Source organism: Cnephaeus nilssonii (genome assembly GCF_951640355.1).
Source record: "Cnephaeus nilssonii genome assembly, chromosome: 9".
Lineage (NCBI taxonomy): Eukaryota > Metazoa > Chordata > Mammalia > Chiroptera > Vespertilionidae > Cnephaeus > Cnephaeus nilssonii.
This window is the reverse complement of record NC_137080.1, coordinates 69,548,389-69,564,818: the sequence shown is the minus strand read 5'-3', so window position 1 is coordinate 69,564,818 and position 16,430 is coordinate 69,548,389. Positions and strand designations below refer to the sequence as shown.

The 16,430-nt window shown below is 38.2% G+C and overlaps 1 protein-coding gene and 1 pseudogene across 2 annotated transcripts in view; both read right to left on the bottom strand.

Annotated features, from left to right (window-relative positions):
* EYS (eyes shut homolog) overlaps positions 1-16,430 on the bottom strand; it is a gene marked incomplete at its 5' end in the record, with an annotated part of 1,363,978 nt that overhangs the window by 990,169 nt on the left and 357,379 nt on the right.
* On the bottom strand, positions 13,246-14,024 carry LOC307104832 (small ribosomal subunit protein eS6-like; annotated as a pseudogene). Its single transcript has one exon. The product of its transcript is annotated as a small ribosomal subunit protein eS6-like (transcript).

Below are 16,430 nucleotides of genomic sequence, written 5' to 3'. Positions count from 1 at the left end.
GTCATGGGATATTTGCAGCCTTGGGATATATGCAAATCAATGTAGCCAAAATCTTTTAAAACCACAGTACAAAACTATTTTTCTGGCAGAGTGACTCCAAGTAAAACAAGCATATATATTAGAGAAGTAAGCGAGGCTTTCTAACATCTACAGTACAAGGAAGCACTAAAGATATAATGTAATATTTGCCTGTTACAATAGATAGTTTTCAACTTTTGACTAAAGCTTCTTTTCGTAGTTAAAGAAACAACCTTCAGGAAATATTACACATTATAGTGTTTCTGCATATTTTCCTTTTTAAACCTATTTTTTTTCCTAGCAATTGCAAAGAGGAATTCTAGTTATAAGAGCACTGACTAGAGAGTCATAGTGTGGAACATCTTCATCCCTCTTGTTCTCAACAATGATTAAATGCTTTGTAAATCTGTACGCTCCAGTTTCCTGATAAGAGGACTATTTTGTCTTATGGTTAACCACCATGATTTTCATTGCAGGATGGTGAGCTACCTTTGGAGAGGAAATCAGTAATGAGAAGGGTAAAAATAAGAACATAGTCACAGGTGTTGTAACCAAGAAAGCAGTAAGCACTGGGCTAGGAAAGTGTAAAAATGCTTAGAAAAGAGAGAACCTGAATAACCATAGCAATATTGAAAAAGAAGAACAAAGTTGGAGGAATCACACTAGAGGTCATAGTAATCAAAACATCATGTTACTGGCTTGAAAACAGACATAAAGATCAATGAAACAGAATAGAATGCCCAGAAATAAGCCCATGTCTTTATGGTCAATTAATATTTGACAAAGGAGGCAAAAATGTACAATGGGGTAAAAATAGAATATTCAATGAATGTGTCTGGGAAAATTGCACATATATATTTAAAAAATTAAACTAGACCACTTTCTTACACCATACACAATAATAAACTCAAAATAGATTAAAAACTTAAATGGTAGACTCAAAACCACAGAAATGAAAACCACAATGAGATCTTACCCCACCCCTGTCAGAATGACTATCATCAATAAATCAACAAATAACAAGTGAGGAAAGGATATGGATAAAAGGGAACCCTAGTGCACTATTGGTGGGAATGCAGATTGGTGCAGCCACTGTGGGAAGCAGTATGGAGTTACCTCAAAAATTAAAAATGAACTATGATTCCACTACTGGGAACATATCCAAAGAAACCTGAAACACTGATTAGAAAAAATATATGCACCAATATGTTCATTGCAGCATTATTTACAATAGCCAAGATTTGGAAGCAGCTAAAGTCTCCATTAGTTGATGAGTGGATAAAAAAGCTGTGGTACATGTACATCCTGGAATATTATTCAGCTGTAAAAAAGAAAGAACTCTTACATTTGCAATAGCATGGTTGGACCTGGAGAGTATTATGCTTGTGAAATAAGCCAGTCAGAGAAAGAGAAGAACCATATAATCTCACTCATATGTGGAATCTAAGGAACAAAATAGCATAAATAATAGAAATAGACTCATGGATACAGAGAACAGACTGACAGCTCTTAGAGGGTAGGGGATTGGGGAGCTGGATGAAAAAGGTGAAGGAATTAAGAAAAAAAAAGAACTCAGATACACAGACAACAGTATAGTGATTATCAAAGGGAAAGGGGTGGGAGAGGGAAAGGGAGATAAATGGCGATGTAAGGAGATTTGACTTGGGCTGGTGAATGTAAAATACAATATATAGAAGATGTATTATAGAATTATACCCCTGAAACCTATATAATTCTATTAACCAATGTCACCCAATAAATTCAATAAAAAGAGAGTGAACTACAATTTCAAATATATCTCTGTCATTATCATCTTGTTGTGAAAGATGAATCCAAAAATAATTCCAAGAAGCAAATTTGTTATTCTCAATTTTCAATAATTATGAAAACAAGTTCTCCAAAATGCATTTGGCATTTTAGAATGTAATGTTATTGATCACTACTCCTTTCTCGGGATAATCAGAGATAGGTATTTCTTTCTTGCTTTCTTCCTCTTCCTCCCACTCTTCTCCTTTTTGTGGAGTCAGGGAAAGAAGGCTTATGTTTTTATTCTATCCATAAGTAAATATTTTCTACATATATTAAGCCACTTATGCTATTGATTAGATATAATTGGAGACATGAGTAAAATACCCTGGAAAAGGAGTCAGGGTATTTGTTTGTTCCATTGGTCTAAGAATGATAGTAAGTGTAGGATATTGAGTAACTTACCTAAGGCGTCATAGTGAATTTAGGATATTGAATAACTCACCTACCAGTCAAAAATTGGTCTTATTTTTTAAATCAATACATTTGGATTAGGTAATTTCTAATAACCCTTACAATCTTAAAATTATATTTTATTTATAATTCCTAGAAGACCAGGTGTTAAAAAGGACAAACTATTTTGCTAAGTATTCCCACCAGCTGTCTAAAGCATTCCTAGTGATTTGTTAATTCCTGTTTAACAAAATTATGTTCTGAAATGACAGCTGGGAACACAGTAAGTGATTTACAACATACAGCTTTCCTTAGAAGACCCACTGTTAAAGTTTGCTTTTGTTTTTAATCCCTTCCACCAGCTCATGAGGCAAAATGTATTTTTTAAAACAGAGAGAAATGTTTTATTATGTCATAACAATATTTATTCAACAAACACACAAGTTAGTCTTGATGCATATTAATTGAACAAAATCAATAGTCATTGTGTTATATATAAAGGAAACACATGAATGGCTAAATTTTGACTTGTGATTTAAAGTTTACAAATAGTTTTTCAGACATTTTATATTTATTTTGTTAATATAAGTATTATAATGAGGATTTTCTAAGTATGAATAATTAATTTGTGAGTATTTGGAATTACTATATACTTTATAATTATATATTATATAATAATTTTCTTGAAAAATAATACAAAATTTTAAGCAATCACCTTAAAATTTTAAGGCAAAATTAATTTTGAAAGAATTTTTCACAGTATCTTCTTAAGTTACTATCAATGATTATGTCAGTGATATAGATGCCAGGTAGCCTAATATAGATTTCACATATCTTTCTCTACTTAATATACCTTCCAAAATATTTAAATGTTTGTCTTTTAATCCTCCCCCCCTCCCCCGCTACTTTTAGGAAAGCTAAATTGTGACTCAACTTATCTTTACAAATTTGAATCTGTCCCCAAAATCTTTGAAATCATACAATGAAACACATTTGACATTACTCAACTAATGATTCAGATAGAGGCTTTAAAGTCATGTTTCCCAAGGTAAAATGTTGCTGTTGGTCAATGGTGTTGCATGTATTTGTTGTTATAAATTATTAATGATGTATAGAAATTCTGGCATACATGAGAAAAGTCCTGTTGTGACCATCTGACATGAATGAACAGGAACAGTATGCAAGGATCAAATACTCAACAGGTTCATGGGAGCTACACTCTTCATCCCTGAGAAATGCAAGCTACAAACTAGACCCCTAACTGGCGTGTTAGTACGTCTGTAAAAATCTAGCAAAGAAAAGAACTAATGGCTTTGTTTTTGTTTCTTAAAGGTTCAACAGTCTTGATGTATTTATTTCAGGAGTGAAATATAGCATATTCTATTAAAATCAGCATGCTTTAGAATTAATACTATTGATAAAAGAGACTTTGGAAGGTGGAGTCAAATATTCTCCCCTGTTTATGTGAAGATACAAAGAGGCCATGTGGTCAACTCTACACATAAAGACAAACATCTATGACAATATGGCTCTCTTGGGAGGCGGGTAGGGAGAAACTGTTTTCTTGATTTTTCCAGCGTCTAGAGCTTCTTCCTGATATTTTTGACTCGTGGTCCCCTTCCTTCATCTTTAAAGTTAATAATGTTGCAGGGTGCTTCTCCTGCCTTCAAATCTCTATTTCTGTCTCCCTCTTAGAAGGATATTTGTAACCTTTAGGGCCCATTGAGATAATCCAGGAAAACCATTTCATCTCAAGATCATTAATTTAGTCACATAAGTAGAGTCCCTGTTACCAGATAAAGTAACCTTCACAGTTCTAGGGATTAGGCCTGCATGTCTTTAGTGACAATTTATCCCTACCCACTGTCCATCTGTCTGCCCTCTGGCATTCTATACACACAAGTAGCTGTCCATTTAGCACGGGAATAAAAACGAAAAACAAAACACACACACACACACACACACACACACACACACACACACACACATGTGGTTTTTAAATTAAATTCCCTTACATTTAAATTTTTAATTCTATAATTTTTGTTTTTTTCTTACATATTTCTTTTCAGTCACCTATCACTACCTCACTGCCTCCCTCTATGTCTCTGACCATGTTCATTCCTACTTCATAACAGCCAGGGTTATCTCTAAAAATGAAGCACAACCATGTTACTGGGCTCTGAATAAGATTCTGTTAGCTGCTCTTCCTGATAGGACACAATCTAAACTCTATCATTTGAAATAAATTGTTCTTCCTAGTTTGAGACCAAAGCTTCAGTCTTTTTTTAACCAATGCACATCTTTCCATCCAGCATACCACACAGCACAAACCATATCTGGAATTAACCCCACATCAATGAAATTAACTTCAATTCTCTGCTTGGCAAGCTCCTAGTTATCCCTCAAGAAGCCACCCACGCTTCCTGAAGGTGTTTGTTCTGAATGCAATGGAGAAGCAATGGCTGCTGCATCTTCGTGCCTCCACATTCAGTCCTATTCTTTTATTGCACTTGTAGTGTGGTATTTAAAATATATATATATATCACTGTGTCTCCTCCAAGTGAACCTGGGCACATGGGAAGTATTGTGTCCAGTATACCTTTGTATCCCCACAACTTGGCAGGAAGAAGACACTCAGCGAATGTGATTAGTTGAATGAATAAGGCCTTCAGAGGCAAGTGGGGAAAACTAGTGTGCATGGTAATAACATAATTGATGAACTCTTCCCCTCTCCTCAAGATATTACTGCATACTAAACTACGTCTGTCCCCAGAAATAATCACTGATTTTGAACATGAAATTAACTGCTATTTTTTAAATATAGGTTTTCACTTCTTATTCCTCACAGAAGTAGTAAAAATATTATTTAAAACAGCGATTTGCAACTGGTATACCAAGGCACACTGGTGTGCCACGAAAATTTTAAATTTGAATTAATTAGGGTGACATGGTTAATAAAATTATTCAGGTTTTAGGTAAACAATTCCAAAACACATCATCTGTATATTGTATTGTGTGCTTACCATCCAAGTCAAGTCTCCTTCTATCACCATTTACCCCTCCTTTACTCTCTCTTACCTCTCCCCAACCCCTTTCTCTTTGCAAGAATTTTTAAAACATGCAATACCTGACTATTTAATCAAGGGCACTGACCTCTTTTCCCTTAGGTTGTCAAATAAAAAATGGCAACAGCCAATACTATATTCCTATTATTTTTGTCAGATTGGCAAGAAATATATTTTTTGGGTGCTAAATAATTTGAGTAATTAGTTTATGTGTGCCATGAGATGAAAAAGGTTGAAAATCGCTGATTTAAAACACCTGCTGAAATATACATTTGACTTAAGGCTTGTTTGAGATTTTAAAACTGGCAAATGTTATATACCATTTTTGGTGCCTTGCAAATTATGATAACTATAATTTTCAAAAACTCTTTTTCCTAAATGAATAATTCTGCTAATTCTGCTGCTAAAACTTACTCTTTCAAAATATATTTATATGAGTTCCTTCATTTACATATTAAATAAAGGAACACATTTACGGATTTTTTTTTATGTTAAAACTTCTGTATACTCACCAAAATATACCCATCTCAAGACAATCTCTCTTTTTGAATTACCTTAATCAAGGGAGGTGGGGTGGGGCTGTTGCTTGGCTTTGCACCTAGGCTTGAAACAATATTTTTTTCCTAGAAAATAAGATAACCAAGGCTACCCTGCTTAGCTTCTCAAATTCTACGTGCCAAAGGCTGGGTTTCCTAGTTCACATTTATTTCCTTTACTAGTCAGCTCCACGGTCTGTTGTAACACTCAGAGCCTCCTTTATATCTGGAACTCTCCTAACCCTGGCTGTCTGGAGCATTGGCAGCTGACAGTCCAGAGCTGCATCCTTCCTTGGGATTTGTACTTGCCTGAAGGGAGCTGCCTTGCTCAGTGTTACACAACCCCCTTCCCTCCCCCAAGAATCCACATCCAATAATTGGTTTATACAGAGGTACGAGCACCCAAACCCCATGGTCTCAACTTGAGACATCTCTAAAGGGGCACTTTCTGTGGGGTTGCCTGAGATTTCTGCTACAACCACCTCACAGCTCACATGTGTGTCTGTCCATGTCTCTTTTCTTTATTCCCTCACAGACACTGCTCCCAAAGTATTTTACAGTAAATCTCCATATGAAAAATCTCATCTTTTAGACAGTTACCTGGGGATCCCACCTACAAGAATTGGAGCTGAAAGTGGGTTGGCATGAGGTGGACTGTAAAATGGAATTTTGGAGCTGTGAGTCCACTGGCAAAGAGAACTCAGTGGTTGAGTGTAGTATGGGTGTCCCAGAGCATCACGTAGCAGTGCCAGTATTAAAGCCTTAGACCAACTGGGAACTGGGTTGGGATACTGACAGGAGAGAATGCACTGGAGAACAGGGTGTCACAGGCACTTGGGAGGTTTGGAGGAAGTAGAACTCAGAGGAACAACAGAATAAGATGGCTCTTACTGAGTGCCCCTGAGGCATTGAAAAAGACAAAGGAAAATTGAGATGAATAATCGCCATTTAAAGACTAAGAGTTGGGAGACTTCTTTAAAAGGTTGTAAAGAAAAAAAAAAAAGGTTATAAAGAGACTCTCATCTCCTGCAGTTGGAGAATTGTAAAACCTGAGAAGCAGGAGAAGGATTTAATTATAACAGCAGGGGTGCTCAAATCCCTCTGGAACACAAAAGAAGTATAAAAAAGGAAGTCACCTCTTCCCTGTTTGAAGAGGACACAGAGATCACTATCTTCCAAGAGAACATTCAACTGCTCTCCCCAAGAATTTAGCCCATATGTTGGGAGGTACAAAGGTTACATGACCTGACTTTCAGATCACTTCATAAAAGGTAGGTACAATGGTGCCAAAAGTGGAGTATCAAGAGGACCAGTGGAATCTCACCTTGCTGCCACTCCGTTTGTGACCCCAGATGTTACATAAAGCCTTTAAGTCTCCTAGTATGTAAATCACTACAGGATGTTGCAGTGATTACTTAATGAAAATGCACCTGTGACTTCAGTACAGTTGCTATTGTATAATAAGAATTCAACTGATATTAGCATTAGGTATGACAGAGCTTATGTCTATATAATTAATTTATTGTCAAAATCCCACTTTCTCAATTCACCTCTAATTTACATGAATCTAAATTAAATTAATGAGTGATTGAGAAGAACTGAAGGATGAAAATGTATGCATTTTAATTATTAAATATCTTCCATATAGTAAGCATTTAAAATATATAATATTATATAATAAACTAGAGGCCTGGTGCACGAATTTGTGCACCGGTGGGGTCCCTCAGACTGGCCTGTGGAGATTGGGCCAAAACCGGCATTCTGACATCCCCCAAAGGGTTCCAGACTGTGAGACGGCACTCTGCATATTTGCAGTCACTCAGCAGCTCCTATGTTGAGCATCTTCCCCCTGGTGGTCAGTGTGCATCACAGCTACTGGTCAGTCAGCAGGTCAGCTGGTCGGCCAGTCACTTAGGCTTTTATGTATATAGATATGAATCAAACTTTATATATATATATAAACATATATACTGAATATATGTAGTTATTTTTATAGGAGGCTAAAGTAATTAAGTATAAAAACTCAATTCTCTTTGACAAAATACCCCTGTGGGAAACTCAGCCTTTCATAAGTAAGTCTATAAAAATAGCATCTTGTTCATTCACTTAACAGGTAGTATTTACTGACTCCCTTCTATGTCCTGGGCATTAGGTACTAGGTATACAAAGATCAAGAAATAAGATCAGATCACCACTCTGAGATACAATATTCTGAGGCTCATAGTCTCTTTGAAAGATGTGGAGAAGGGGTAAATCACGCATACACACTCACATGCACACTCACACACAAAAATGTGTGTAAAATCACCACAGTCTGTGGTGTTGAGAGAAATAACAATTGGCATTGAGAGTGCTACAACACTTATATAACAAAAAATAATAATTTAGCTTAGTGGCTCAGGTTTATTTGTGGGTTTTTTTTTATATCACTCTTTATAGTAAAGACAGTTTATTTCTCTCTGTAAGAATCATGAAGGAAGAGATTGTATATTGTTTACCAGTCTTTAATTCAGAGCACACTATTTTTAGCCTGGATTGTATTTGAAGGAGTGTATAAACTAATCTTGCAAACCAAACTGAGAGCTAATCACAGTAATTCATGAAACATTTATTGACTGAGGACAGTGCTAAATCCTGTTTATAGGTCTTAAATTGTAGATTGAAATATAGGTACAGAACCCAAATAATAAAAGGAAATTATTTTGCAATATTACCTAATTTTTTCATAAATACATGCATTAATTATTTTCCATATTTAAATTGAACCTTACTATCATTTCAAAGTAAAAATGAGACACTCTTTTGTTTTATCTAAACATAGATATGTAAAATTAGAATATGAGACATAATAAAGTATATAGAAAATTAATTCCTCTTTTCTTCACAGGATCAAATCAAGTTTTATATAATACTAGAGGCCCGGTGCACGGAATTCGTGCATGGGGGGGTGTCCCTCAGCCCAGCCTGCACCCTCTCCAATCTGGGAACCCTCAAGGGATGTCTGACTGTCCTAAATAGACTGCTGGCTCCCAACTGCTCGCCTGCCTGCCTTCCTGATTGCCCCTAACTGCTTCTGCCTGCCAGCCTGATCACCCCCTAACCACTCCCCTACCAGCCTGATTGATGCCTAACTGCTCCCCTGCCAGCCTGTTTGCCCCTAACTGCCTTCCCCTGCAGGCCTGGTCAACCCTAACTGCCCTCCCCTGCAGGCCTGGTCCCCCCGAACTGCTCTCCCCTGCAGGCCAGGTCCCTTCCAACTCCCCTCCCCTGCTGGACTGGTCCCTCCCAACTGCTCTTTCCTGCTGGCCATCTTGTGGTAGCCATTTTGTGTCCACATGGGGGCAGCCATCTTTGACCACATAGGGGCAGCCATCTTCTGTGTTGGAGTGATGGTCAATTTGCATATTACTCTTTTATTAGATAGGATAGAGGCCTGGTGCATGGGTGGGGGCCGGCTGGTTTGCCCTGAAGGGTGTCCCGGATCAGGGTGGGAGTTCCCTTGGGGCCTGGGGTGGCCTGGGCGAGGGGCCTGTGGTTGTTTGCAGGCCAGCCACACCCCCTGGAGACCCAAGCGGAGGCCCTGGTATCTGGGATTTATTTTCCTTCTACAATTGAAACTTTGTAGCCTTGAGCGGAGGCCAGAGCAGGCCAGGAAAGCTTGGCTTCCTCCATCGCCAGGGGCAACCCAAGCCTCCTGCTCTCTCCAGCTCCGTGGCTGCCGCCATTTTTGTTGGGATTTATTTATCTTTTATAATTGAAACTTTGTAGCCTTGAGTGGAGGCCAGGCCTGGCCAGGGTGTGCAGGAAGCTTGGCTTCCCCCATTTCCACGGAAACCCAAGCCTCCTGCTCGCTCCATGACCGCAGCCATCTTGGTGGGGTTAATTTGCATACTCACTCCTGATTGGCTGTCAGGCGTGGCTTGTGGGCATAGCAGAGGTACGGTCAATTTGTATGTTTCTCTTTTATTAGTGTAGATAAAATATAGAGAACAAACATACATTGAGGAAAGTATTTTAACAGCATGAAAAAGCATTTTTTTCACTTAATTATATCATCAAATTACATACAGGGTGGGGCAAAGTAGGTTTATAGTTGTTCAGATGGAAAATAATACAATAATGAATAAATAATAAAAATAAATGGTGTTTAGTGCACTCACAACTATAAACCTACTTTTGTTCCAATCTATATATGAGCTTTTTAAGAATCCATAAGGATTCATATGTACATAAGCAAAATATTTATTTTATTTACCTATATAATAAAAGACTAATATGCAAATCTACCGAATGACAGAATGACCAGTCGCTATGATGCACACTGACCACCAGGGGGTAGACACTCAACACAGGAGCTGACCCCTGGTGGTCAGTGTGCTCCCACAGGAGAGCGCTGCTCAGCCAGAAGCTGGGCTTATGGCTAGCAAGCACAGTAACAGTTGGGGGAGCCTCTCCCGCCTCTGCAGCAGCACTAAGGCTGTCCAACTGCCGGCTTAGGCCCGTTCCCTGCACTGTCATTCAGACATCCCCCGAGGGCTCCTGGACTGTGAGAGGGCACAGGCTGGGCTGAGGGGAACCCCCCCCCCCCCAGTGCATGGATTTTGTGCACCAGGCCTCTAGTTTATTTATATTAAACAATAGTCTTGGGCACTGTCTCTCCATGAGGGAGCAGTGACCCACCCAGACCCAGCTTTCATTCTCTTGTCTGTCTTTTCTAAGCCTTTCAGCCGCCCCCACTCAGGGTCACCCTTGGCCGTGCCGGCGCGGCACATGGAATTATGAATTCTTTGTATTGTGGACGCAGCCCTGTGGGGCGGGGATAGCTTTAAGTCAGGGCCAGGGGTGAAGGTAATGCCCAGCTGTGTCTCGTTACATTTACCCTCGCAAACTCCGTGCGTTTCCCATACACTGTGGGGTTCCTGGGGCCGTCGTTTCCTGAGGCTGCTGTAACCACGCCACCAACTGGGCGATTGATGGCACAGACACGTGTCTTCTCCTGGTTGCAGAGGCGGGAAGTCCCACATCAAGGCGCTGCGGGTCAGGCTCCCTCGGGAGGTCCTGGGGCAGGTGCGCCTTGCTTCACGTGAGTCCAGCATCCCGGGGTTTATTAGCTCGCCCTGCAGATCTCCAGCCTCCCCCCTCCTCACGTGGCCGCCTCTCCGTTCCCATCTCCCTGAATCGTCACCGCCTCATGAGGACACCAGGTGTTGTTAATGCCGGAGGCTGTGCATGTGTTGGGGTGAGCAGGAAAGCTGTACCTGCCTCTTAATTTTGCTGTGAACCCAAAACTTCTCTCTAAAAAAATACAGAAAAAAAAAGAAAAAACAAAAACAAAACAAAACAAAAAAACAATAGTCTTAAGGAACAGTCACATTGATTCAGAAAATGTATATATATCCTAAAGCATAAGCAACAGAAAACAGATTCTAGCTAAGTAATCTAAAGCAAGAAAAATATGACACAAAATAGAATCATTTGAAGATTGCTGTAATTAACTTACATAAATTAAGGAAAAAATAAAAGCCTGTTAATGTCAAATCTAAAGCAACTCCTATGATCTCAAAGGGTGGCTAGATCTGAATCCCCTGAGGTGCATATTATAAATGGTGGATTCCTGGGCCCCAGCACAGAATTACTGAATCAGCATATTGGGAGATGGCCTCCAAAAATCTTCTTTTTAACACCATTATGAAAGATACCTATGCCCTTTAACATCTGTCATTGGAGTGGCTCTGCTCTAATATTCCAAATGCTAGTTTTTCAATGAAAGTGAAAAATTTCTGGAAGAGAGAACTGTGTTTTCTTTTCCCAACCTTCAGAACGGTCTATGCACTGTTTTTCTTTGTATGATACATATTACATTCTACTTTAAATTGCTATTATTTGTGTAACATCACTCTCTGTTACTTTCCCATAATTCAAAAGCTTATTGAGGCTTAGCAATATTATTTTTTGAGTCTGTGTATATCCCACAGCAAAAATAATAAAATGTTTTAGTGTATAAATCCTTAAAAATTATGAATTGAATTAAATGAAAATGACTTCATATAGAAGGGTGATAGTTTTGTGGGTAAGAGTATTATGTTAACATTTTGGTGTGTATATGTGTGGCTTTAAAGTTATTAAAATTAATTCTAAAGTTTACTATTCAATCCAGTTCATATAAGAGAAAAATAAAACCTCAGAAGGCTAATAGTTAAATTTACTGGAAACCGGTTTCCCAAAGAATAAAAGGCAGAATCAATGATTTTGTCTCTCATATATTTCTGTAAAATATGCCAAGTACCAAACCTTTTAATTCTCTGAAAACAGCATTTGAGATTGATTAGGTAGGGAGCTGCACACATTTTATTATAATTTAGCTGCTCTCTGGATATCTATCTGAGTTTTCTAAGGCTGATTAAAATTGTACCACTTATTGAATAAGACATAACAATGATAATTTGGTTTCTGACAATGCCCATCTGTATTAGTTTGTGGGCAAGTATCAGCTCTCCTTATAAAAGAGTACATGACTAGAAATAATATATAATTCAGGACTCAAAGCAACAATGAATCCACTTTGTGAAGTAACTTAAGAAACATTTCCCAAGAGGAAAGATTTCTGGACTTTGTAAACTGTATGCTTTTATTATAAGTGAGACAGATATATCTATTAGGATATTTTTTATTTTAATTTTTTTCTACTACTATTGCAATTCCAACTTATTCCACATATATCAAATTCACAGGAATTGTTTTCCTTAAAAAACACACCTCAAAGAACTAATCATTAAGCAATGGTCATTTACTGCAAACATGGTTAAGCTTAAGTAGATATTACATATAATTGAAGGGCTAATGGAATCAGTGAAATGTCACAGCGAATTTCTGTATCTTTTGTTGGATGAGTTCCTAAAAATCCCTCCTTTTGATTTTCCTACCTCATAATTTTTTTTTAAATTTGTTAATCTTAACATAATCATTCAGTAATATTTATACTTAAAATTGATTTTATGTTAAATATTAGAGGCCTGGTACATGAAATCCGTGCAGGGGGGGGGGGTCCCCTCAGCCCAGCCTGCACCCTATCCAATCTGGGACCCCTCGGGGGATGTTTGACTGCCGGTTTAGGCCCGAGGGATCTGGCCTAAACCGGCAGTTGGACATCCCTCTCACAATCCGGGACCACTGGCTCCTAACTGCTCACCTGCCTGCCTGCCAGATTGCCACTAACTGTCTTCCCTGCTGGCCTGGTCACCACTCCACTGGACTAAATATTGCGTTAAAACTTGGGCATATTTATGTTATTAGAAACTTTTTAAGAAAAAAATTTGATAAAACACTTTAAGCTATATTTTAAGTAACATCTATGGATACATAATTGCATTAATTCAAGTAATATATTTTTATATTTGTTCTTATTTATTTGTTACTCTTAGAAAATCTCATTTTTGACTGGACTCAGATGTAGATGTAAAAACTCTCAGAGGACAGCCTATGTCTCTTGGCAATCTGTTCCTGGCATTTTTCTTTGGCCTCCTTCCTTCTCTTAGCCAAAAGTTTAGCATACTCTGCAGCCTCTTCTTTACTTTTCTTAGTATGTTGTTTCTTCAGAGCAATACACCAGTGTTTGTGTGGCAGGATGCATGGAGTAACAAGACTCTGAATCTTGAGTGCTTTGGTACGAGGTTTCTTAGTTTCTTTGTTTAGGGTTTTCTCACAACGTATTGGCAGACATCATCTTCTTTAGAGAGAGTGAAAGTTTGTGGAATCTGCTAGCTCTTTTGGGCCCCAGGTGATGAGGCACAGTGGTATCAGTGAAAACGGGAAAATCTTTCTCCCCTTCTTTTACAATGACCAAGTTGAGAACACTGAGATTGGCATCCGCAATGCAACCCCGCGAACAGATTTGCACTTTCTCTCTCTAGTTCTCCTTGGTCTATAACAGGAATGACCCTTACTCAGCAGCAGGCAGACATGGCCATGGGTCAACCCACCCAGCTTCATGAGGAAACCTTGTTTTTCATCTTCACCACTGATTTGAACCACATAACCCTTCCACTCTTCACCCAGAGGATCAGGAGCAACTTCTGTGGCCATACGCTTCTCATAAAAGGTACGAAGTTTGTGTTCATCATCCACTTCAATGAGTTTCTGACAGCCTGGGACTGGGAGAGATGTTCAGCTTTTTCCTGAAGCAGCTGACCGACTCAGAGGCACCACAAAAAAGAGGCCAGTTCAAATGATATTTTAAAATAAATTACTCAAATTGAAAATAATATTTGCTATCTTTATACTTATGAAATAAATTAATTATAGAGATACACATGCATTTTAAATGTAAAGAAAAAGAACTAAGAACTTGTTATGATGCAAGAAGCTGTCAAATTGGACATGTTCAGTTATAATGAACAGCTGCTTTTTTGGGGACATTTCTTGGCAGGGTTTTAAAAATCAGTATGCGATGAATATAAAATGAGGCATGCTCAGAGTGGCATGGCTTATAATTTTATAGTATTGGAGTATTTTATAATGCAAAGCCCTATTTTTAGTAGAACCATCTTTGGCAACTAGTATTTATTATACATTATGAAAGCCATCTTCATTCACGTGGAGACAAAAGAGAGCTATGATTCTGTCACCAATGTGTTTCAATAATTATATGAAATAGCCAATGTGAAATTAAAATGAGATGGAAATAAATATCCTTACATATGTCCATAAAGCTATGTTAGTATATTAATTAATAGCACAATCCCAAAATTGTGGTGAACTTGGCAGGACTGATGTAGGTAGATAGCTGGGTGACTATTTTCTGTGGAAAAGAAGAGAAATCATGATGACCTTCCTGATGAAAACTAATGGATTAAATATCATTGGCAGATACATTGTATTTGTACCAGTTTTCTTTGCCTTTTAGTGCATAAAGAAGAAATCTCTCTCTGAGCCTTGCCTGGGGAAGATTGAAAGCTGTTGCACTAGAGTTAATATAAGGTCCTAGGAAAGCACCTACATCTTGACTGGCTGTATAGAATAGTGAAGAACATTCACTGTTGAGAATATCTGGTAGCAAAGAATCCAGGTAGCAAAGAATCTCACAGTGATGTTAGAGGTGAGAACATTACTATGGTGAAGGAAAGCAAATTTGAATCAGGGCATATGCAAAAGGAGAAATCAAAGCCAACCCCAGTGCAGCTGCAAAAAGAAATTCAAAATTTCTTCTAGATCACACAAAAGCCTAATGGCTGTGATTCTCAAACGTTAGTGCTATTGGAATCATGTGGACAGCTTATTAAGGTATTTGGGCCGCACTCTAGAGCTTTTGATTCAATAGTTCTGAGATGGGGCCTAAGAATTTGCATTTCTACAAAGTTCCCAAGTGCTGTTAATGCAGCTGATTGAGGGACCACATTTTGCCTTATAGGATATTATGATCTTATCAATAAATAAAATAATAGAAATAAAATTAAAAGCAGTATATTTCCCACAATTGAGATAGACATGCTACAAATATTTACATATGTTTACATACATGTACATATATGTATATAAATATATAAGAATACATATTGGAGGTGAGACAAAGAAATCAGAAAATGATGAAAAACTATTTGATTATGTGGAAGGAGCTTAAAAATGGACATTAGCTACAGTTGGGAGCTTTTCAAGGTTTCCAAGAACAGCTAGATCATAGAACATACCCTGGAAGCATCTGACTTGGCAGGGTTTTAAACCCTTTGCAGGGTTTTAAAAGAGTGAAAGCAAAGATCAGTTGTTGATAGGTAGGTGCTGGGCACCCAATTATACCTGCAATGGAGTAAGATACATTAAGGATGATGAGGAAAATTGTTAGTTCATGAAGACCAAGGTCAAAGTGTTGAGCAAATTGTTATTGTTAATATATACAAAATGAAGGACTCCTTTTGTTATGTAACACTGTATAAGTATGTTTAAGCAATATAATCACCAGAATACTAAAGACTATTTTAAAAGATATACAATATCCTAGATTAACTCATGAGCATGGATTAATTACAATTTTGAAATTTCCTAAAGTGGCCATGTCTTGGGCCATAACAAATTATTTTCAATAGATGAAGTCAACAACATTGTGAGCATTACTGTGACATGGCATCATAGTAAGAGCCACAGAGTCTTCATGGACACCACCAAACCCTTTTGTCCAAGGTGATTGCGTATTGTAGACAATTCTCTAAGTAAAATAAATGATACATTTTCCATTACTGAAATTTTAAAAAATAACAGGGAGACGTTTTATTCTGGAATGAGAAATATAGATGATACTAGTAGCTCTGCGCACAAATCCGTGCGCCAGTAGCTCGCTGCCGCCCTCCAGTAGCTCTCTGCCCACTGCCCCACCCTCCTGTAGCTTCCCTTACCCTCCCTTCCCTCCAGCCCCCCTTCATAACTTGCTACCCTGCCCCTTCCTATAGCTCTCCACAGCCTGCTTGTAGCTCGCTACCCCACCCTCCTGCTGATTTGTGATCTGGTCGTTACGCAGTCGGTCGTTATGCTTCACGGCGTAATGACCATTTGCATACTACAGCTTTATTATATAGGATGCTGTAAGCTTATTTTTTCCCTCTATACCAAATATGGCAATGCTAAA